The 24,466-nt window shown below is 40.9% G+C and overlaps 2 long non-coding RNA genes across 4 annotated transcripts in view; one reads left to right on the top strand and one right to left on the bottom strand.

The window, feature by feature from the left end:
* The window catches only part of LOC122918503, a 487,166-nt gene that overhangs the window by 63,651 nt on the left and 399,049 nt on the right, over positions 1-24,466 (bottom strand). The window lies entirely within an intron of this gene.
* LOC122918501 overlaps positions 13,095-24,466 on the top strand; it is a 29,123-nt gene continuing 17,751 nt past the window's right edge. For both annotated transcript variants that reach the window (XR_006386618.1, XR_006386619.1), the window contains exon 1: positions 13,095-13,428. This is a non-coding gene — a long non-coding RNA (uncharacterized LOC122918501). The remainder of the gene's footprint in view (positions 13,429-24,466) is intronic.

Below are 24,466 nucleotides of genomic sequence, written 5' to 3'. Positions count from 1 at the left end.
TCCATTCATCCATCCATCTCCCTCCTCTCTGGTTAAGAAGCCAGCTTGGTTGCGTTGCGTATTTTAGAATTCCCTTCTGCAGCGTCCTTGCCTGGGCCAGATGTAGATGAATTCTGCCTTCAAGTTCAACACCTTGCTTCTGGGACCCACATTGTTTCTGGCTTAGCTTCCATCTCTGGGAACTGCTGGTTGGCTAGGATAATTTCAACAAAGCAGCGGGGCTGACTGGGGTCAGGTCTGCTTTGTGCTTCCTGTTGTTTCAAGACTTACGGGTTAGATTAATCTGGCACTCAACCCTGACCTTGCTAACAACGTGTATGTTTTTGTCCATAAAGTGCCCTAGAAGGAGAGCACACCAGTGGCTGGGAAAGTTGACTTCACTTGGTCTGTGACAGATCTGGCCTCTATACCAATGCTTTTTTTCCCGCATAGACAGATAACTCTTCCCTTAACCCTTGAACTCCTGCTCTGGGGTTTAAAGGAACAAGGTATCACATATCACTTTATGGTATATGGATATAATGGAAGCATTTTTCTCGTGGAAGCGTACCCTGATCCCCACCCCAGCCCGCAACCAAGGGTAGACTGTGTACCCTTCTTAAGCCCTATAAGGGCACCTTATATTTTTTTGCCTTTTTTTTTTTTTTTTTTTTTTTGCTTTCTACTTTCTCTTCTATTAGACCCCGTGCAGAAGAAAAAAAAAAAATCTCTCATTCATCATTGATTCTCCAGAGCATGGAACAGAGAAGTGTCAATATACATTTGTTCATGAATTAACTACAGTTGGGAAAGTGTGGTTCCTCTTTTAGTTTTCTGAGAAGGAGGAAAAGTAGCAATATCTGATTTTCTGGGTGCATCTACCCAGGGTTCTGGGGCTCATGAAGAGGCAATGCTGAGGATAGGAGGATATTGGCCTCTTACATGGGACTGTCTCCCTATCACTTCTGTCTACCCGTTCCAGTCTCCTTGCTCTACCTAGAACCTGGCAAGCACCATCTTCTCCATGGGGGGAGCATGGCCGGCAATGGAGAAAACTGATCAGGAAGAAATAGCAAGCTGGTAATAAATGTCTTTCTCTTCCTGCCTACCCACATCCATTAACGTGGTAAGCAAATGTGTGCCTAGAAGTACATCCATGCTGTCAAGGTCCTTGCCAAACTTTTCTTCTTTCATTCTTAAATCTCCCTACTTCTCCCTTCCAGTCGTCTTCTGCCCGCTAACAAAGCCACCACATCTTACACGAGACTAGGGCACAGCTTAGGTGGTAATTGAAACTGATGGGGGTTACCCTGCAAACCCTGCACAGTTTAAGCCCTGTCACCCCAACATTGGGAGCTCCCTGCGAGCATGGCTCTTTCTCACACTCTGACCCCCGCGAGTAGAACAGATGCCTTCTCCGTGGCAGGACTGTGATCACTACTTGTTGTACAGGTTAGCCGTCTGGGTTGTGACGGACCCATGTGCTCCACAGCACGACCTTTCATCTAGGCGGTCAGGGCTCCCGGCCAAGCACATTCTCTTCTAGCTCTCTGTTCGGCTCCCTCCTCCTTATCTTAAAAATGCCTTCCTCTGAGACATTTTCTTGGGTGAGGCATACTTGGGCTGGGAGTTCCTCCTACGTGACTGCATAGCACCTTGTACCATTATAGATCTATCATGTTGTAATTGCTTATGTAATTTTTGTCTTGAGGCCAAACATTTCCTTAGGGCAGGGAACTTTTCCATGCCTTTGCTTTTTTGTGATCTGTCCACGAAAACTCTCAGTGATGGGGGAAAATGCTCTATTCTGTCCACTGCGGTAGCCACTAGCCTGATGTGGTTATTGAACCCTTGAAGTACAGCTAGTCTGGCTGAAGAACTACATTAATTGTATTTAATTTTAATTAATCAGTATTTAAATTTAAATAGCCACACATGACTAATGGTTGCAGTATTGAGCAGCACAGTTAGAAACTTCTCTGTCTCTCTTATTCTTTCTGAAGAACTCTTAGCTTTTTTGATTCTCTTTTGTTTCCTTCTTTTCTGTTTTAGTCAGTTCTGCTTTAATCCTTCTCATTTCCTTCTTTCTTTGCCTTTTTTTTCTTCTTCTCTTGTCCTTTTAAATTCTTCTCTTGGAAGCTTATATTATCAATTTTAACATTTCTTCTTTTAACATATGCATTCAAAGCTGTACATTTTCCTCAAAGTGTTGTTTTATTAATTACGGTATTTTAATCTATAGTATTTTATTTATTTTTTAAAGATTTTATTTATTTGAAAGACAGAGAGCGAGCATGAGTTGAGGGGCAGAGAGAGAGGGAGAAGCAGACTCCCTGCTGAGCAAGGAGCCTGACATGGGGCTTGATCCCAGGACCCTGAGATCATGACCTGAGCCAAAGGCAGACGCCTAACCAACTGAGCCACTCAACCATCCCTAATCTCTAATACTTTAAATCAGTTTTATTGACACTTAATTTATACTCATTAAAGTATACCCTTTTTAGGAATACAGTTAGATGAGTTTTAGTCATTATATATAGTATAATAAATACTATACAATATATACTATAATTAAAGTATGGACTTTTCCCTTCATCCCCAACTGGACACTCATAACCCTTTGCAGTCATTCCCTTTCCCATTAACCTATTTTACTATAGATTAGTTTTGCCTTTTGTAGAATTTCATATAAATTAAAACAATTAGCATCTACTCTTTGCCTCTGTTTCATTCCAGCAGAATGTCCTTGAGAATTATCTATGCTGTTGTATATAACAATAATTACTCCCTTCTTATGACAGATGGATAGATCACACTTTGCTTATGCATTTATTTCTCAATGAATGTTTGGGTGGTTTTCAGGCTTTGGTTATTATGAATAAAGCTGTTGTGAACATATATACACAGGTTTTGGTGTGGAGATACATATTTTAATTTTTCTTGGGTAATTACTTAGGTGTAGAATTGTTGAGACAGATGGTACATGTAAGTTTATAAGAAACAGCCCAAGTGTTTAAAAAAATTGTATAATTTTCAGTTTTTAGCAGGAATATATGAGAATTTCAGTTGCTCAACATCCTCATCAATACTTGCTATTGTCGGTCTTTTAAGTTTTAGACATTCTAATGTGTGCAGTTATCTAACTGTGGTTTCGTATTGCAGTTCTCTGATGACTAATGATGTTGAACATCTTTTCATATCCTCATCAGACATTTGTGTAATTTTTGTGGTATCACTATTGAAATATTTTGCCCATTTAAGAAACTGGATTGATTATCTTCTTAGCATTCAGTTGTAAGTGTTCTTTATATATTGCTTTCTTTTCAGTCTTAGGGGGAAATATTAATCTTGCAATATTAATTGTGGTAATAGCTCTGGGTTTCTTACAGATGCTCATTCTCAGGTTTGCTGGGTGGTTTTATCAAAAAAGGGTGTTGAATTTTTTAAATGCTTTTTTTTCATCTATTGAAAAATTTTAATTTCAATTTTAATTTTTTTAATCTGTTACTATGACTACTCTCATATAAATATAAATATACAATGTGTCTTTTTGTTAACATTATGGTTTTAAAATGTATCTATGTTGTTTTGTGTATCAGTAGATTTGTTTTTTAAAGTTGGTTTTTTTTTTTTTCCCAATTTATTTATTTTCAGAAAAACAGTATTCATTATTTTTTTTGAAGAGGGACACCTGGGTGGCTCAGTTGGTTAAGCTGCTGCCTGCAGCTTGGGTCATTACCCCGGGGTCCTGGGATCGAGTCCTGCATCGGGCTTCTTGTTCCGCGGGGAACCTGCTCCTCTTGTTGCCTCTTCCTGCTTGTGTGTATTCTCTCTCTGACAAGTAAATGAATAAATAAAATCTCTAAACAAAATAAAGTTCTTCTGAAGAGCTCCATTGTGTAAATAACTTCCCATTCCATATTCCCTATTTAGGTTTTTTCCAGTATGGAGCTATAGTAAGTAACCTTTCTACAAACATTGTTGCATATGCCTTTTGTGGAGAGAAGAAACATTCACATTTATTGGTAAATGCCCAGGAGTAGAACTGCTAAGTCACAGATTAAGTTTGTATATCACTTTAGTAGATACTGCCAAATAGTTTTTGCCAACTAACTGTACCAATTTCCTCTCCTATTAGTACCACATGAGAGTTCCAGATGCTCTACAGACTTGCAAGCACTTGGTGTTGTCTAGATTTTAATTTTGTTAATTCTGCTGAGTCTGTAGTGTGATCTGATTGTGGTTTTTAATTTACATTTCTCTGATGACTAATGATGTTGAGCACAGTTTTATATGCTTATTGGCCATTTGGATTTTTTTTTAAGTGACTATTTGGATTCTGGCTCATTTTACCCCCAACAAATTTGTCTGTCCTTAACTTACTGATTTACAGAATTTTAAAGGTATAATAGTGTTTTAATTTCTTCACTTTCATAACGTCTTGAGGTCAGATAGTGTGAGTCCTCCGTGTTCATTCTTCTTCAAGATCACCTTGGCTATTGTAAGTCCTTTACGTTTCTATATAAATTTTAGAATTAGCTTTTCAAAATCCAAACAAAATTAAATAAATCTCTGCTGGGAATTTAGGTTGAAATTGAATTGAATCTATAAAACAATTTGGGGTGAAATGACGTCTCACCAATTTTGAGTTTTGTAACCCATGAGTATTCTTCTATTTATTTATATCCTCTTTAATCTGTCTTGTCAAGATTTTGTTACTTTCTGAGGCTGCTTTGTTAGTTGCCAACAGTTAATTAAAAAAAAATATCTTCTAGTCTAGCTGAATCTTTTAACCTTTCCAGGTGTTTATTTTAGGTCAGGTGTCAGCAAACTTTAAAGTGCCAGAATAAATATTTTCAGATTTGTAGTGCATAGTCTCTGGTCCAATTACACAGCTCTGCTGTTGTGGAGTGAAAAACTGCCATAGACAGTGTGTAAGCAAATGGGCATGTCTGTGTCGCAATAAAACTTTAAAAAACAGGCAGTGAGCATGATTTGGCTTGGAGGCCATAGTGTGCTGACAGTCTTACCCAGTGCTCTTGTAAGTAGCCTTTAGCTGGCTCTCTTGTAAACAGGATATAACTGAATTTCTAAAAGTTTAAACCAACGATCTCTTTTAATTGTTGGCTTTAGTCCATCACATTTAAAAAAAACAGTGATTCTCATATATTGGCTTTTTTCCCATCCCATCTTACTGTTACTTTGTATTTGTTCTACTTTTTTTCATGCTTCTGTCTTCTCTTTTTATTAATTATATTTTTATTTTCCTCCAGTTTTTCATCCTTATTTCTATTACTTTTAGTAATTACTTTTGAAGTTTTGCCATAGTATTCATCAAAGTCTAACTTTTTGAACAAGAAAAGACCTAGAATATTTTACTTTTATTCACTTTCCTGTTAGCTTATATACTATTGCTGTCATACATTTACTTAGGTCCTTATTTTTTAACCTGTTGGTTAGCCTTTACTACTGTGGTTTTCTTATAAAAGTGTTTAAATTCACCCATACATTTACCATTTTCTTTGCTCATAATATTTGCCCCACCATCTTAGACTTTTTCGGCGGAAAGTTTTCCTTATTACCCAAAATAAATTCTTGGAATTCTCTTTAGAAATGTCTGTTGGTGGTGACTACTAGTTTTATTTATCTGGAAATGTCTTTATTTAACCTTCATTTTTGAAAGGTGGTCTTAATAGTATACAATGTTTGGCTGACAGTGATTTCCTCTCAATACCTTAAAAACACCAGTTTGGTTTCCATTGTTAAAGCTGCAGAGTCAGCGCTCTGTTTAATCTAATTTTCATTCATTTGTAAGTGATCTGCCTTTCCCTCTGGTTTTCAAAACTCCTCTTCAACAATTACGCTTTTTTATTTCTAAAAGTTCTATCTTCATACCTGTCTGCTCATTTCTGATGGTCCTTCAGTTATTGCTCATTTTGTGACTCCATTTCTAGAAGGATTTCAGACGTCATCATTCTATATATCAGCCGATTCCAGAATTTTAGTAATTTCTCCTCTAAATTTACTGTTTTTCTCCCCCTCGGTCATTGTGCTTTCAGGAACTGGGAAACTAAGCAGTTTTCCTTTGAGTTCCTAGTTGCTTGAAATTAATCTGTGAGGATCCTGAGGCCACAAATTGGGAGTGTTTGCACTCAGAGGATTTTCAGTTGTTTCTACTGCCTCCAGAAGGCACCAGCAATCGGGGACTGCTTTCACCACGTTCTAGGTTTCTGACTTTCCGTGGGAGTCTTTGATTTAGATCTCTAACCTAATTTGAGGCTCAGTTTCTTATTTAGCTGCAGTCCTGACCAAACAGCCTACAGAAAAACTTGTCTTTTTTGTCTTGCTTATTACTCATTGAGTCCCGCTCTGGTTTCAGCTCACTCTTTCTTGGGGAGGGAGGATTTGGCGTTGTGGGGTTGTCATTCTTGGCGTCTTCAGAGACATCCTAGAAGTGTGTTTAGAGTTTTGTTTCATCCAGGAAAAAAAGAGGAGGGGGGTCCTGCAAGTATGTACCACAGAGACTAAAGTTGAGGTCTTTAAGGACCATGTTCAGGGATGAACTCAGGGTGAACTGGACCTGGGGGGCTCAGTCGTTAAGTGTCTGCCTTCAGCTTTGGTCATGATCCCAGGGTCCCAAGATTGAGTTCCACATCAGGCTGCCTGCTCAGGGGGGGTCTGCTTCTCCCTCTCCCACTTCCCCGCTGTTCTCCCTCCCTCCCTCTCTCTCTCTCTGTCAAATAAATAAAATCTGAAAAAAAATGTATTATATACTTCAAATCAAAGACCCATCACATGTTCAAGCTAAAAGGAACATTAGAATTTATAGAATTTAATAATTTAATTATAAATATTGATACACATATTATTCAGAACCAGGAAGTTTAAGTGTCCAGGCTAAGATGCAAAAATTGACTCTAAAGCCACGAAGGACAAGCAGATTTTTGATAAGAGGTTTGGGGTGGGGAGGGAACCTAAGAAAATCTAGCAGCAGACATACCTAGCTCTGCCACTTAGTGACGCGTGACTGGGCAGATTCTCACTCCTTCTGCACCTTAGTTCACTTTTCTTTGAAACAGGACTCTTTTTGTACCTCTTTCACAGAATTGCTGAATCAAATGAGACAAGGTATGGAAATCATTTAGCAAATACCTCCTGCATAATGGGTTCAGTAACTGTCCTCTGTTGTAAGCACCTCATGCCTCTACCTGCAGCATCCTCTAACCACGGATGGATATGTACTCGTCACCTTGAGCCACCAAATTATCTTACTGTTGCCTTTAAAAAATGGAGTAATTGGGGCGCCCGGGTGGCTCAGTGGGTTAAGCCTCTGCCTATGGCTCAGGTCATGATCTCGGGGTCCTGGGATCGAGCCCCGCCTCGGGCTCTCTGCTCAGCGGGGAGCCTGCTTCCCCTACTCTCTCTGCCTGCCTCTCTGCCTGCTTGTGTTTTCTCTCTGTTAAATAAATAAATAAAATCTTTTTAAAAAAATGGAGTAATTTTAGCATTGTTATGAAATGTATTTTATGCATAATAATAATAATAATAACAACGAAATTTTGCAGTTTAAAGATGGTGTATAACAACTCTCTGTGAAATGCGGTCATGTATTAGTGCTTATTCAATTTCTGATGATGACATATCAATGAAATTAGGTTTGTATCGACCACTTTGCCAGATTCCCACATTCTTACTTTCACTCTCAGGATGAAGATTTTGAAGCTTAGAGGCATGGAATAATTTGCCCAAGGTTATAGAGTCAGAATTCTAGGATTCTATCCCAAAGTATCCAGGATTTAAGCATGGGATGTTTCCATGTAGAATATAATGTATCCTTCTACATCATGATTCTTCCATAACCAAAAATAGAGTATCTAATGAGCTAGAAGAAAAACTGTGTGTGTGTGTGTGAGAGAGAGAGAGAGAGAGAGAGAGAGAGAGTTTTATAAGTGAAGAGTGATCAAAAGCATTGAATATCACTGGGAGATGAAAAGAAAGTGGAGAAAGGTATATATATTTGATTTTGAAATGTGGGGGTGCCCTTGATTACCATTCCTTTTTAAAAAACTAGAAGTTGTGATTTTGACCTACAGTTTGCTAAGGGGAATGAGCTGGCTGACTCTTGAGACTCACCAGGTGATAACTGAGTCAGTGGCCAGGAGAAAAGAGAATTTCTGACAATAACAATTTATGCTCATTGGACAAATAAAATAACTACTATGTTTCTTGTGTGCTAATAAGTATTTCTCTTCAAATATAGAGTTTTAATATTATAAGTTTTCATCACACTTGTGATGTTCCTCAAGATTTTGTTGTTGTTGACATTGGGCACCCTAATTTATTTTATAACAACCACTGTGGCTGGTTTTGCATCTTACAGGGTTTCTAGTGCTTTTACTGGAAGTTCTGATCTTGCCTTCCTTCCTCATTACTTGGCCAAATTATATCACTGTATCATTCTATTTCAAGGATGCTTTTGTTATCTGTCTGGGTCATGTATCCTGGAAATTCCTCCCCTTATTGTGCCTCCCATTTCCCCAACTAGAATTGAAACACCATTTGTGTGAAAGGATAGTTTCCCCATGTTTATAAAGTTGTTTATACATGAGCTGTGCTCTGAGATCATATTTGACTTGTTAAGATGTTAAGTGTAATTTTTTGAGAACTTCATATTCCATATTGGGCTCTGCCTCTTAGATGTCAGGTTTCCATACTGGTGTGGAAACGATCTACAGATGGTGGTAGAGTTACTAAATAAAGACAAAGACAGTGTTAGCCAAGTATCCATCCAAGCTAGAATCGGAAATAAATAGGAATAAAAGAAAAAACGTATCTCTGACTAATCTCAGGGAAACTAGAGATAACTAGAAATGCATCAGTTCGAAGGCTCAGGAAGAAGAATATAAGAGATATATTAATTCATTTATTCAATCATTAGTGTAAACAGTTAATTGAGCATCTGTTGGGTAGCAGGCTGGGTGCTAGGTGCTGATGCATGGTAGTTAAGAAGACCATCCAAATCTGTGTATCATGAGGTGGGAGAACAGAGGAACGTCGTCTTCGCTGGAGGCGGTCCGGAAAGGCCAGGGAAAGTGAGTGCGAAACTTGGAGTCTCCCACTTAAACTGAGAGGGCGGGAATGACGTTTTTCCCAGACGGGCAAATCTCCGTGAGAATTTAGGTCTGCACAAGATAGAGGAAGAAGTCAGACCTACTCTGACGTGGGCACACCGCCTGGATTTCTCGGTGGAGTCCTTCTTCCCGAGCGCGGTCCTCCCTCTTCCGCGCTCCATGCTCCTTCTGCCGAGAACCTCTCCTGAGAGCGTGACTGTGTAACACAGCGACGAGGAGCGTGAGCTCAGAATTCCGCTCTCTGGGGCTCTAGTTCCAGTGTGTCATTAATGAGCTCTGTGTCATTAGTTAGAGTTCTTTCTCTTTCTTGAATTTGTTTCCTGCCCATTAATTGGGGGCAACAACAATGCTTAATTCACAGGACTCTTGTGAAGATGTAATGAAAGAAACTCCCAAATCTTTCGGCGTAATATCTGATTCATACTTAGTAGCCATCATTATTGGACTGGGCTGAGTTCATTTACTAAAATGTCCCAGCTTTGTGCTAAGACACTTATATGTGAGTTAATAATGTCTCTTTCTCCTTACCACCTTTTGTCCCTCATTTTTTTGGTCCCTACTGGTGAAATCCCCAGGAAGCCTAGAAATAGAGCCTTCCCTAAATATTGGGGTAAGGAGCCTAAAAAGGTTACACAGGCCTTGGCAGAACTCTGATTTTTGATTCCTGGGTTTGAGACCCTACTTTCCCTCTGCTCTGAATTTGGACCTCTTTCTGGTCACTGTCATGGTCAAGACCTCAGAAGCTGATGGGACAGAACAGATCTTGAGTAGTTACATTTATGACAGATGAAAACTGCTGCAAATTCCCCCATGTTCTTCACTCCAGACAGGTTTCTGTCTCACCTCTGTGGAAGGTGGTGGGGCAAGTACCATAAAACCATGTGCTGCTTTCTTTTTTCACCGCAGGCAGAGTTTCACTCTGGTTGAACGGGTTCAAAGAAAAGGTTTCACTCTAACTGATGGCCTTACAAACCCCTGGGACGTTTGAAGCATCATGATTGTAACTGACTGATTCCGAAGAACTAGGGCTCTTCTTATTTCGAGGGACTATAGCTGTGTGTCCTTGTGTGAAGGGGATAGAAACTTTATCTTCAGAAATGACAGTTTGATCACAGCATCACATGTAGGCGTTTTACCTCACACCCAGCTGCAGAAGGAAGCAGCCGTGCTGTGGAAACCGAGGGTCTCAGGAGCCTGGTCACTGGGTTGAGCCTGGCGCTTGGCTCACAGATGAGCAGGTTCCTCCCTGATCCTGCTTGTGATTGACCTGTTTTCATCTCCCTTTCTCAAATGCAAATAAGTATCAATTTTCTTGTCAATATTTTTGCAAATTTGGAATACAAAATAGGAAATCTGTGCCAGGCTGAGTCCTAAATTAACGACGGTCATGGGAGCTAAGCATGGATGCAGCTGGGCTAGGACGTCAGCTTCTAGTGGCCTTCTAGTGGCCACACCTTCTGTGGCCTGCAGGGTCCGATTCAGTGACTTTTCCTCTCTCTTTTCCTCCACTGCTACTTCGTTCATTTCCACCTTAATGTGCTCTTCCCTTGAGCACAGTTACAGGGTTCTGAACTGGTGCTTGAGAATCTTTCCCGATCACGGGATATTGGGAACAACTGTGTAAAGTTTGAAGATGTTAGTAGCAGAGGCAAGGAGAGGAGGAGGAGGAAGACAAGTGGGAGAAAATATGGAGCCTGTAGCTTAGAGGGTGTCTTCTTGGGGAAAAATTCCACTCACTGTGTAGCAGAGTTAGAGAGACAGGTAGATTTGGATCAGTATTTCTGTAAATCTATACTGGGATTTTATTTTTATTATTATTATTTTTTTTTACATCAAACAGTTGTCACTGACCTCTGTCATTTCTCTTTGGCATGGGATCAACACAATTATCTTTAATTTTTCATTCCTCAGTATGATGTTGATGTTGATTTGAAATTGCTATTCTTTATCATGTTAAGGAAACATCTATTATAAATGTTTAAAGAAGTCATTTAAAATCAAGAAATAGTGTTTGATGACAGATGTTGGTGAGGATGCAGAGAAACGGGAGCCCTCCTACACTGTTGGTGGGAATGCAAGCTGGTGCCATCACTCTGGAAAACAGTATGGAAGTTCCTCAAAAATTTGAAAATAGAGCTACCCTACGACCCAGTAATTGTGCTACTGGGTATTTACCACAATGATACAAAGGCAGTGATTCAAAGGGGCACGTGCACCTCAATGTTAATAGCAGAAATGTCCACAATAGCCAAACTATGGAAAGAGTCCAGTTGTCTATTGACAGATGAATGGATAAGGATGTGATACACACACACACACACACACACATACACACACACCATGGAATACTATGCAGCCATCAAAAATGAATTCTTGTCACTTGCAACAACATGGATGGATCTAGAGGGGATTATACTGAGTGAAATAATTCAATCAGAGAAAAGACCATTAATCACATGATCTAACTGATACATAGAATTTAAGAAACAAGGCATAGGATCATAGAGGAAGAGAGGAAAAAAAAAATGAAACAAGACGAATCTAGAAAGGGAGAAAAACCATAAGAGATTCTTAATCTTAGGAAACCAACTGAGTGTTGCTGGAGGGGAGCGTGGTAGAGGGGGTGGGGTTAACTGGGTGTTGGACACTGGGGAGGGCATGTGTGTAAACGAGCATGGGGTATTATATATAAGACTGATGAGGGGTGCGTGGGTGGCTCAGTGGGTTAAAACCTCTGCCTTCAGCTCAGGTTCTGATCCCAGGGTCCTGGGATGGAGCCCCACATCAGGCTCTCTGCCCAGCGGGAAGCCTGTTTCCCTTCCTCTCTCTCTCTGCCTGCCTCTCTGCCTGTTTGTGATCTGTCAAATAAATAAAATTTAAAAAAAAGAAGACTGATGAATCACAGATGGTACCCCTAAAGCCAAGAATACATTATATGTTAATTAATTGAATTTAAATTAGAAAAAAGAAAGTGATCTGTTGAGAACTCGTACGGAAGCAACCTAAGTGTCCATGGATAGATGAATAAACAAAGAAGATGTACTATATACATATGATATACAACAAAATTTTACTTAGCCATAAAAAAGAATGAGAATTTGCCATTTGGGACAATATGGATGGACCTAGAGGGTATTATGTTAAGTGAAATAAGTCAGACTGAGAAAGACAAATACCATATGAGTTCATGTATGTGTGGAATCTGAAAAAAAAGATGAACGAACAAACAAAAAACAGAAACAGATCCACAAATACAGGGAACGAATGGATGATTGCTAGAGGGAAAAGGACAGGAAGATGGGCAAAATGCTTAAAGGGGAGTGGGAGGTACAGGCTCCCAGATATGGAGTGAAGAAGTCCCAGAGAAGAAAGGTACTGCATAAGGAATGTAGTCAATAGTATTATAATAGTTGTGTGGAAACAGAGTGTAGCTACACTTGTGGTGAACAGAGCAGGACTATGTTGAATCGTTACACTGTAGAGCTGAAACTAATATAACAGGTACAGGTCAAGTGAAAGTCGTGTGTCAGTTGTATCTCAGTTAAGAAAAGAAATTACCAAATTCGATTTTATAAAAATTTTTTATAAAAACCAATTGAGATGCTTATTGTTTTTCTTATTTAATATAATGATATTGTTGTAAGATTTGAATGGATCTATGTATGTAAAGCTCTTAGAAATGTGTCCTATTAAGTGTTAGCTATTATAACTGATGTGCTAGGTTACTGGGAGAGGAGGGTCCCCAAGAATCAAAAACACTTTTTTTTTTTCAACAATTGAAAATACATTTTTTTTTTTTCAGGGATACGGTGGGTGCCCTTGAGATTATAACTCTTGTGTGTAATTTTCTTCTCTCCCAGAAAACACTGGTCATAAGAGAGCTGCCCGTGTTTACAAATTGAATGGATGGATGTGGTCTTATCTCATCAGTCAGATTAGAGTGCGGGATAGAATGTTCTACTCAGAGAAGTGTGTGGACAAAAGGTAGATGTGTTTGAAGGCAGTTCTCCATGGTGTTTCTACACAACTGTGTCAGCTTCCATTCCAGACTGCCTCTTCTCGCACTGTGGAGCACACAGCCTCATTCAAAACTAGAAGTGGTGTCCTTCTTGGGGGGAAAGGACGGATTTGCTTCCAGCCCAGGATAACAAAGATGGTATCTCTCTGTGGAGCAAAGTCTGGACAGACCTGCTTACAGCTCTTTAAAAGACTGGAAGTTTGCTAAACTTGGGGTTCCTCAGCTGGGTTCCCTCCGCACCTGGGACCCGGGGACAGTGGGAGCAGATGTGAACACGGAACTCGCGCTGCCTGTCGTGCCGTGAGTACAAAATGTCTAAACCATTTGGGTTCTTGTTTCCATCGCCACAGATTTTGGAAGTGCGACAGGTCAGTTCAGTATGTGCTCAAGCCCTTCACAAGACCTGGACGCGTGACTCAAGAACAAAATGGTCAAAGTACGTGAAATGGGGACTCACAGCAGGGGAAATCTGAACAAATAAAAACACACGGCAAGGTACTCAGTCTTACTCAGAAATACAAAATAAAGGGAGTCTTTACTGAAAATGTATCAAAAATGAGATAACCTTTCCTTATCCTTGAGTCAACTTATCAAATTGACTCAGTCAAACAATATGCATAGTTAACTTTTGCTGCTGGTAAGATGAGAAAAATAGGTACCTGGCGCATTGCTGTTGGAAAGGTAAATCCTCCCTGTATTAATTTTCTTTGCTGTGTAACATTACGACACACCTGGGGGCTCAAAACCACACAATCGTATTAGCTCACAGTGTCAAGAGGTCAGAAATCCAGGGACGGTGGGTGGGTTCTCTGCTTAGAATCATACACGGTTGAAATAAAAATGTGTGCTAGGGCCCCAGTTCTTATCTGGGGCTGCATCCTGCCCTTGACTTGCCGGCAGAATTCGTTTCCTTGCAGTCGCAGGACTGAGGCCCCTCCCGTTTCCTTGCTGGCTGGCAGCCAGGAGGCTGACAGAATCAGGGAATCCACATTACTCAGAGTACTGGGGATTATCGCAGGGCGTGTGCGTGGTGGGGAGAAGGAGGTCATCCTAGAACTCTGCCTGTCATTACTGTAATTCGGGAAAGTAGTCTGGTAATATTGAGCATTCATATACATTTTAATTCTGCATTCCTACTTTTAGAACTCCCATTTTATAAGGGGGATCAAAGTCCAAAGATGTTTACTGCATTATTTGTGATGACCCCAATTCTTCACCAAAGGAGTAGGTTGAATAAATTATGGCTTATCTATCACATTCTTTAAATGAATAACTTAGATCTTTATCTGTTGATAGAGGATTAATCAAGATCTACATTTTTCCCCAACTGGTTAACAATTAGCCCGATAACATTTACCAAATACTTATCTAGAATGACTAGAAATGCCACTTTTATTGTATATTAAATTCTTTTTTTTTTTTTTGAAGATTTATTTATCCAAAGAGGCAGAGACAGTGAGCCCAAGCGGGGGAGGGGCAGAGAGAGAGGGAGAAGCAGACATCCTGGTGAGCAGGGAGCCTGATGTGGGGCTTGATCCTGGGACTCTGGGATCATGACCTAAGCCCAAGGCAGATGCTTAACCAACTGAGACACCCAGGTAACCCAGAGACATCAGATTCTTATATAGATTTCTGGAAATTCCATTCTGCTCCATTGGTAACTCTGACAGATACAAAATCCTACTAATTAGATCAGTGTCTTGCAGTGTGGATGAGCAGTTACTATTACGTATACAAAGTAGCAGATATTTTGTTTCCATCATTGGATGGATCTGCTGGTATGTGGAGCAGGAACCAGCATCTGCCGTTTGTGACAGCACCAGGTAAAAGGTGATCAGTATTTTACCTTCTTCGATCAGGCGGTGGCCTTTCAAACTTAATGCTTATCACTTGCTGTGGAACTGCTCTCCGTAAACCAAACAGTTATTTGTTGGTCAGTTGGTAGCTGTTTCCAGGGTACTACCCAAGCGGTGATAGGGTCTGACAGCTTTTAAAGTGTTTTCAGAGATAACCCTAGGGAAAGAGGACCCCTGCTCACAGGGGCCGCCTTGCAGTCCCCCAGCAGCATGGGGCTGTGCAGACAAATTCTGTCTTACTACGGAACCCTTCTGGGCACTGCTCTCTCCGTTGGAACTATTCTGTCTGCTGAAGAGAGAGGCAGAGATTGCAGATGGCTATGAGGCAGATTCCCTGGGGGGAAGGCCCCGCACATAGTTGGCAAGTTGGACGGATACTAGTAGCTCCAGAAGGCTGCAAATGGTCCAGAAAGGAAGACGCTTCGGACAAGGCTTTGCCTACTTGGTGATACATGTAAATGCTAGAAATAGTCTAATAGGACAGAACAGAAAACTCTGCAACAACTTGGATCACTGAATCACAATTCTTCAGACTAAGGAACATATTTTAGAGTCCATATTGTCTAGCCATGGGCAGAGGAGATACCGTCTTCAGATGAGCAGTTTAAAAGAGAACTGGGCAGGGTAGCTGGAGCACTGGCTGTCGGCGACCAACGGTAGCAGATACAAACATGAAGGACTGGCTCACATACTTTCCCGAGTGCGAGCTAACGTTCCACATGAAGGAAGCCAGGGGAGGGTCCCCGCTACAGAAATTCCTCTGCTTTCCTGGTGCATCTGGGGGAAAGGATGGGGGCGGGGGGAGATCTTGGTACGACAATGACTGTATTTTTTCTTTCTTCCCCACATCATCCCCAATGTTCTTTTCCTTACTAATGCGGTGGCCCTAGGATGAGGGACATGACTGCAAGTACTGGAAACAGGGATGGTTTTTAAACAGGAAACTATAATGTACCTTTAAACCTTTGGGTCAGGATTCTTTTTTTTTTTTTTTTAAATATTTTATTTATTTGACAGACGGAGATCACAAGTAGACAGAGAGGCAGGCAGAGAGAGAGGAGGAGGAAGCAGGCTCCCTGCCAAGCAGAGAGCCTGATGCAGGGCTCGATCCCAGGACCCTGGGACCATGACCTGAGCTGAAAGCAGAGGCTTAACCCACTGAGCCACCCAGGCGCCCTTGGGTCAGAATTCTTAAGGGCTTGATGGGTTGGACGGTGCAAAACTGACCTTGACAGTTAATGCAGCTGTACCTCCTAGTGGTAGAAGTAGCCTGTTCTTTCCCTACATATATAATCATACGTCGTATGGCTGGGAGTAGATGGGGGGAGCGAGGGCTCTTGCTGAATGAGCATATCTGGCAATCTACACCAGCTCAGCAGCTGAAACGAACATCCTTTCCAAAGGTCAGACATTTCGGGTACAAATGGAGGGGAGAGATAATAGCTCAGGGAAAAATGAATGATTGGGTTACGCAATCAGGGAATTCCAGTGTATCACATTAACACCTGGAAAGAGGCTCGGAGCAAGTGATTATATTGTCCTTTAGCTCAGTTATACCAGATGCCTAAAACGGTGATGACCTATATTTCTGAGATAACTTCTATTTTTTTAAAAAAAGATTTTCCTTATTTACTTGAGAGAGAGAATGAGAGGAGAGAGCACGAGAGGGGAGAGGTCCGAGGGAGAATCGGACCCCCTGCCGAGCAGGGAGCCGGATGCAGGGCTCGATCCTGGGACTCTAGGATCATGACCTGAGCCCAATGCAGTTGCTTGACCAACTGAGCCACCCAGGGGTCCCATAACTTCTATTTTTTGAAAATGAGTTGATCACATGGAAGCCAGCAAACTTGAATCTTGCCCAGAGAGACATTTTGGTTATATGATACAATGGTAAATGGACTGATTGCTAATTGTCACCAGCTAGACCCCAAGACCTGGCCTTGAGTGCCCACCTGCTGTACTCACTGACCTCTGTTCCACATTTTTCCTTAAGCTCTTCTTTTTAGTTCAGCTCTTAGGCAAATGGAAACCAAAACCACCCCCCTGGTGATAGCAGCTGTCTTGACCAGACCTCCCACTGGCCCAGACCACCCAGACCAGTTTGAGCTAAACCTCTGACTAAGGCCTGTGCATGAGTGACCTCTGAATGACCAACAACTACATTTACCACATTATAATACCAAAATGCTAAAATGCGCACAAGCCTCATTTATGTAACATGCAACGTGTATAGGCGTGTTTCTTTAAGGCACTTGCACTGCCTTATGCCAGCCTCTACATACTACAGCTTCCCTAAATACTCGTCCTAACCCTCAGTAAAAGGAACCCATCCACGCTTGCTCAGGGACTCCTGGCTTTGGAAGTTACTCCTGTGATCTCCTTATTTGCTGCAAATAAAGTTCACTTTGTGCAACAACTCTACCTGGTGTGTCTGTGACTCACCACGAAGTGAATTCCCGTTGGTTCTGTTGCGCAGCTGCTTAGTGGGACTCCAGTAATACGCCAGATCTTTTTATCCTTATTTTTCAGATTACATGTATCACACTTAGGGTGGAACAGTGCATTGTTGGTGAGATAATACCGATTTGGTCAAAAGTACTGTGACATTGGGTCAAAAGCCTCCTGTACCTCCCCCACACCGGCTACTCCAGATGTTAGGCATATAGAAAGAACCATAGCCAAAGGCCAGGGGGTAGCCTGTATAATAAAGAATTGGGCTTTCTTTTATCTCTGGTTTCTGGGACATCGCCTCAAAACTCCTGGAATTTCCTGATAGGAAGTGTCTTTGCTCTTTATGGTCAGTCTGGATAGTTGAACAGGCTGACTTAGGGTGGGTCCCTGATGTTCGTGCTGATGAGTTGACTCAAGATGAGAGGCGGGCTATGCCTGAAGGAGCAACCATGTGACTAGAGGGTTGGGGCTTTGAGCCGCAGTGATAGATCTCTAGAGAGGGAAGGTGGGGCTGGAAATTGAGCTCAGCGGATTGATTCTGACAGTGATTAACTATGTAATGAAATCCCCATAAAGTTTTGGACGCCAAAGCTTGAGTGTGCCTCCCCGGTTGGCGTTGTTCTGTTATCGAGTATTCTGTTGACGTGTGAGGAGGGTGATGTAACTTGGCTCCATAGGGAAAGCACAATGGAAGATTGGAGCATAGAACCTCCCAGACCTCGCTTTATGATTTGTGTCCTTTTGCTGAGATAATACTTTAAGTAAAAAATACAGTGGTTGAGTTCTTTGAACTGTTCTTTTGACTCTTTGAACCTGAGTGGATATAAATTCGAGGGAACCCTCAAATTTATAGATAGTTGGTCAGAGGTGAGGGTGACCTGGGGACCTCTGCAGTTGCAGCGCTGGCTTAGTGGGCGGGAGTCTTGTGAGTGGCCATGCCCTTCGCCTGTGAAGTTTGGTCCAACTTTAGGTAGTTGATGTCAGAAGTCATTGCAATGCCCCCACCCCCGACCCTGCCCCAAATTAATTCTGGTTAAGAATATTAATAAAGTATTATCTAAAGGTATTCTTCTCAGTGTAGATGCTATATGTCTAAAACCACAATTCTGCAGAAAATGGAAGTCAGTCATGAGGGACTAGATTAACATTGGAATCTCTACCATGCAGTATTTGGAGTTTTGTGAATGAAGACACGATGAAGCTTCCATCTCTTACTGCATTGCCCTGTCCTTCTACCTTAGAAGCATGATTTATAACGACTACAAAAAAAAAAAGACTTTTCTTATCTACCAGGGAAGACCCTTTGAAGTGGGTGGTCGAGCCATTCCTCCATTTTTAACCACATTCCTACCGAAAAAGAGCACTCGGGAGCTCCTTCTAGGTCAGTCTGCGGCTTCATCTTATCTTCAGTCTCTCCAAGTTTATTCTTGTTTCCAAGGTCCGGATTTAAAACAGGTTATGAAAGTTTCTCAATTTGACTGTCTCTCTTCTGTGGTTGCCACGGACAGAGCTGTGTCCCCTAAAATTCGTATGTCGAAGCTCTAACTCCCAGTGTGCTGGTATTTCAAGATGCGGCCTTTGGAAGACAATTAGGTTTAGAGGAAATCATGAGTATGGGAAGAGAAGAGACATATAGTGCTCTCTCTCTGCCACGTGAGACACAGGGAGAAGGCTGCTGTTCGCAGTTTTGCTCAGCACCTGGTAAATCTTTTATTAAATATTATGATAGGATTTTTCTGTTTGTGTGATTCTTCCAATCTTCATAGATATGCTGATCAAGACAAGTCTTATATATAGGCATATAGATATGCCTGACAATCAAGACAAAGTCAGGCACTATTATTTCTCTATTTTTTTAAACTAAGAAGCTCAGCCTTGATATTTCTGACTTAACTTCCCTTATCCTTTTCAAGTCTGAGCTGCAACAACTATCTGATCTAATTTCTTCTATTAAAAAAATAATACCCAAATAAGAATAGTGGTGTTATTAAGTGATATTTTATTAAGACACTATCCAAACACTACCTACAACATCCCTCCCCATTCATAGTGAGGATGAGGATGGGGGAGCAGATAAAACCTGACAGATGACGAAGGTGAAGCAAGACAAGGCAAAGAAATATTAGATTAGATGCTAAGCCTAGTGCAGAACCACAAGAGGTTTCAACAGACCCCATGAAGGACTCCTTTTTTGCCTATTTAGCCAACAGTGGAAATTATTTCTGTCTCCCCTAGAAAAAGCCCAGTGCAAATCAACTCTTTCCCCCCTCACTTTCCAAAGAAGAGAATCCACAGCCACATTATACTGGTATTAACTTGGCAATATGATGCCATCTCATATCAAAGAACCAGTAAAATCCTAAACTTAAACCCAAGCAATTCTCCCTGGGATGGAGAAAGAAGAGAGGTGGGGAGAAGGAGCCTTGAGCTCCCCCTAGAGGTTAGCAATAACATTCCCATAAAGTAGGATTTCTATTGTAAACTGACATTTGTTTCCTCATATAACTAAATTTTCCATCATCATACTGCCAAAGTCTGTTCAAGAATTTGAAGAGCATTATAGTAACCAACAAATTGAAAAAAAAGCATATATATAATACATGGGCTATAAAAAGCATGAAAACACTGTCGTTTTATCTCTTTTTTAAATCCTTGTTGCAAGCATCCTGGTGTGGACGTGAGTATCGAGGTTCAACCCATTGTAATTAGTAGTATCAGTCGGACATGACCACATGAGTTGCTTGAAAAGGAGAAATGCTAGTCTTACTTCCTTTCCCAATCTCTCCTCAAACCAATTAATTAGAATTTCTGGAGGTGGGCCTAGGCATTAGTGCTTAAAAAATTTTCTCAAGTGATTCTAATGTGCAGCCAAGAAGAAAGATGCGCTCATCCAACCTACTTTCTTCTTGTGAGCCACATGTTTTTTCTTCTTTTATATTTTATGTTTCTATTTTCTGTGGTTCCATTTTGTTGCTGGCAATTCCTCTTTTGATCTCTTTTATATTTTAGTTTTATCAATCTAATTTTATTCTTGAATACTCTCTTTTAGCCTCTGTTCAAAAGATGCTTCTAAACCGCATTTAATAAACCCAGGATATTCTAGGTTTGTCCCATAATTCTCGCTCTGGTAATCCTACTCCTCTAGGACCCTGGATCTTGTTTATGAGAAATAAGGTAAAAATCTATATCCAAGTATAGGCCCTAGCCTCATGAGAAGAATTTGAAGGTTAATGATTTTTCGGTACTTATCATTCTTGGTCTTAGAGTTGCCTTTGCATTACATTCATTTTTTAAAATTGCTCCACCTAGAACTCCATTCTCTTTTTAGCATATTTTTAAAAGATTTTATTTATTTATTTGAGAGAGAGAGAGAGAGAGAGAGAGAAGAAGCAGGGGGGAGGGGCAGAGAGAGAGGGAGAAGCCCACTCTTCCTGAGCAGGAAGCCTGGTGTGGGGCTTGATATTGGGACTCTGGGATCATGACCTGAGCCAAAGGCAGACATCCAACTGACTGAGCCATCCAGATGACACAGAACTTGACTCATTAATAGAACACGGAAGAGATTAAGCTCTTATGAAGAAAGTCATCCAAACATAACCCTAAACTCAGTACTAGACCTAAAAACGCCAAGTCCTCAGTTTTGTACCTCTCATTCTGGGATGCCTTTCAGAACAGCTGGGAAGACTGATGACGGCCTACCTATCTGCTGGCTACTGCATCCACCCTCTCCTACAACTAATGTTTAGCCATGACTAAAAAGACAAAATAATATGGAAGCTTTCAAGGAAACAGCTTACTTTAGTTTATGTGCTTGATTCGGCTGAAGCAGGAAAACTCCATAATGCCAAGGGAACTTGTCTAGTTGTCTTCCTAGGGCAGGTCCAGCGCAAACCCAGAAGCTGATTTATCTTGGCTTCATCCCTTTTACCTATAGCTCAGCTCTCTGCAGGCAAGAGTCAGATGTGAAGCAACTGTGAGGTACTGATGTTTTTGCCTCAATCTCTGTTTGTGCCACTAAGACCAAACTGCGGGACCCACGTCCTCCTCGCTATTCCCCCCTCCAAGGCTCAACTTTCAATTTCTGAATTCTCCTCCTGTGTTTCCTCTGAGAACCCTTTGCCAGCATGGTGAAGGGCAGTCGCTGGTCTGGTGTGGATCCCTCTTCTTCTGACTTCTGCTGACCCTCTTTGGCATGTGCCTTTCTTATTCCATCCTTTCCAAGGGAATTTGTTTACTCATGTTTCAGGATCCTGGCTCTTGACCTCTCTCTTGGACAAATAGAGGTCTTTGGGCTGAGTTTTGTGTTTGGAAGGGATATAACTGGTATATATGTGCAGGACTTCAACTAAAAAAAGGTCTGATAGCTGAGTACTGAGGAAGACTTGGCTGTGAGAGGAGGTAGGAAATATCAGATCCAAATGAGCAGGGAAACAGCAAGACACTAAATTGAAGGGTTGGTAAAACAAGAACACCAAACAAAAACAAAGAAATAAACAAACCTGGCAAGATAGAATGAGTGGGTACAAGGGAAAAAACTTGAACATATTTCCAAATGCAAGGAGGTGCAGGGGATGGGAGTCTCAAAGTTGCCCATAGTTAAGGCATGGAAGAAAGGCTTGAATGATTCCTAGGTAGTTCTGAAACTTAACTTACTGGAAGTGAGCTGGTAACCATTTCTTCTGCAACTTCTAAAATACATTTTAAGTAGAACTTCTATGAAAAAAAATTTCAGTGACACTTTGGTACTACCAAAGTGTTCCATGAAGTGCCTGCTGCAGTTCCTTGTTAAACTAGGGACATCTCTCTGGGTCTTGATCTGACTGGGGCTCCTTCTGGTGCCCGAGGGGCTGCTTTCTCTCCGTGCTCATTGCTGGTCTGCTCACAGTGATGGAGCACACAAGCTACCCTGGTGGGAAGAGATGTTTCCTGATGGGAATCATCTTACAATCCACAGAAATACAGAAGTTGAGATACTTCCCATGCGAGACAAATAATCATTCTTTCAACCTCGACTCAGGGCACAGGTTGCACTGTGTATTTAACCATTTAGTGCTAAGTATTACATAGATAATTATCCCAAAGGAGGAGAAGAATGGAAAGTTCCATTCTGGAAGGGCTCCTTAAGTAATTACCTATATTTAATTTCAGTAAATGAGTTTGTGTTTTAATGATTTCAACAATCTGAGCTTCAAATCTCTGATTCAATTTGTATGAAGATTGTATGAAGATATATCAAGAGATCCATAATTAAGCTGGTAAAATCTGAGGCCAGCATTCCTCCAATATGATAGTTAGCAACTAGATTCATCATCCTTTAAGATAGGATTTCAGGGAGCTTTTTATTTCTTCTCTATCTTCCTTCCTCTATTCCTCCTTTCACCCCCTCCATCAGAGCTAAGAACTGGATTTATTACAAAAGTGGCCAACTCTTTACTTTGACAGATGTTTCTATAAACATTAAGCTTTTGGCCTTGTTTAGCTAACTGAAACCTGCCTAAAATTCAAGAGTCATACAATAATAGGGCATTTATCTTATTCTCTGGTTGTAATTCTCCACTTCCTAGAAAGAACTTCAATAAAGGAAAATTCCTATGCTTCTTTCCAGGGAAAGCAGGTTGCCGGATGGGGTAGGCTGAAGTCCTAATAATGTAAACTGAATAAGACAGGGGTCTTATGCCTAACCATTGCTCCTCCACAGTAGTGTTACTGAAATGACAATAAAAATAATTTTAAAATTACCAAAAGGGCTAACATTAATTGAAATTTCATATATTACAGGCACCCTGCTATGTACTTTATTGGTATTTTCTCTTTTAATCATCAGAATAACTCTATGGGTTAGAGACTATTACTATTTTTGCTGCCCTTAAAGGGCAATAAAGCTTAGAGAGACTAATTAGTGTAAGGTCACTAGCTACAAGGGCTGGAACTGTGACTCAAGCCCAGGTTAATTTCATCAACTTCCCATTTGGACCATGTGGAAGAACCTCCTGGGTCAGGTTTTCCCATGTGTGTAATACACATTCATTCTACAGTTAGGTACAGAGTACCTTCTACATGACAAGCACCTTTGTGAAAAATGGGGATCCAAAAATGAACAATATCTGTCTCTACCCTCAAGGAATTCATAGGTTAACTCAATTTATTCCCACTTTGTTCTAGAGCAAACTTCCTGTTCAGATCTATTTGTTGGGCAATTAACCATAATTAATTAAACTCAGATGCCTAGATGGAATCTGCAGTTAACTTACATGGTGTGAAGTTGCCAGGTGAATGTAGAATTCTGGAAGCAAAATGCTTGCATTCTGACCAAGACTTATATATATCTGCTTAGTATTTTTCATTTTAAACACCCGGTGGATCTATAAAGTCTAGGGACCGACTTTGTGCCTTCCCCCTCAATGGTTTCCCAAACTGAGCTTATTAAAGTGGAATGCTTAGCAGCCCCCACCCCTCCACCCCAGGGTTTCTGATTCAGAGTTTGCATTTCTGAAAAGTTATCTGATGATATGAATGGTGCTGGTGTTGGGCTCACACTCCGGAAACCCTCGCTGGATCATCTCTGCATAATTTTAGTCTTCTGAGTATGTTATGAAATAATTCCCTCTGCTGGGATCCCTAATGAGTTTAGTCTCTTAAAAGTCATTTGATATTAAAAGCCCCAGATTTCAATCTACTTTTCTATCATCCATTCTTCAAAAATATTTGTTGAGATCTTTGTTAAGAAACTGGAGATACTGAGGAGCACCTGGGTGGCTCAGTGGGTTAAAGCCTCTGTCTTCGGCCCAGGTCATGATCCCAGAGCCCCACGTCTGGCTCTCTGCTCAGCGGGGAGCCTGCGTCCCTTCCTCTCTCTCTGCCTGCCTCTCTGCCTAGTTGTGATCTGTCAAATAAATAAATAAAATCTTTTTTTTAAATTTTTTTAAATAAATAAAATCTTAAAAAAAAAAAAGAAAGAAACTGGAGATATTGATGTGAATAAGACCCTATGGTTGGAGGTTTTGTATATTTAAGAAAGAAATTTCTACCTC

This window comes from Neovison vison, chromosome 10 (assembly GCF_020171115.1).
Source record: "Neovison vison isolate M4711 chromosome 10, ASM_NN_V1, whole genome shotgun sequence".
Lineage (NCBI taxonomy): Eukaryota > Metazoa > Chordata > Mammalia > Carnivora > Mustelidae > Neogale > Neogale vison.
Note: the sequence above shows the minus strand (reverse complement) of the source record. Positions and strands in the feature narration are given on the sequence as shown.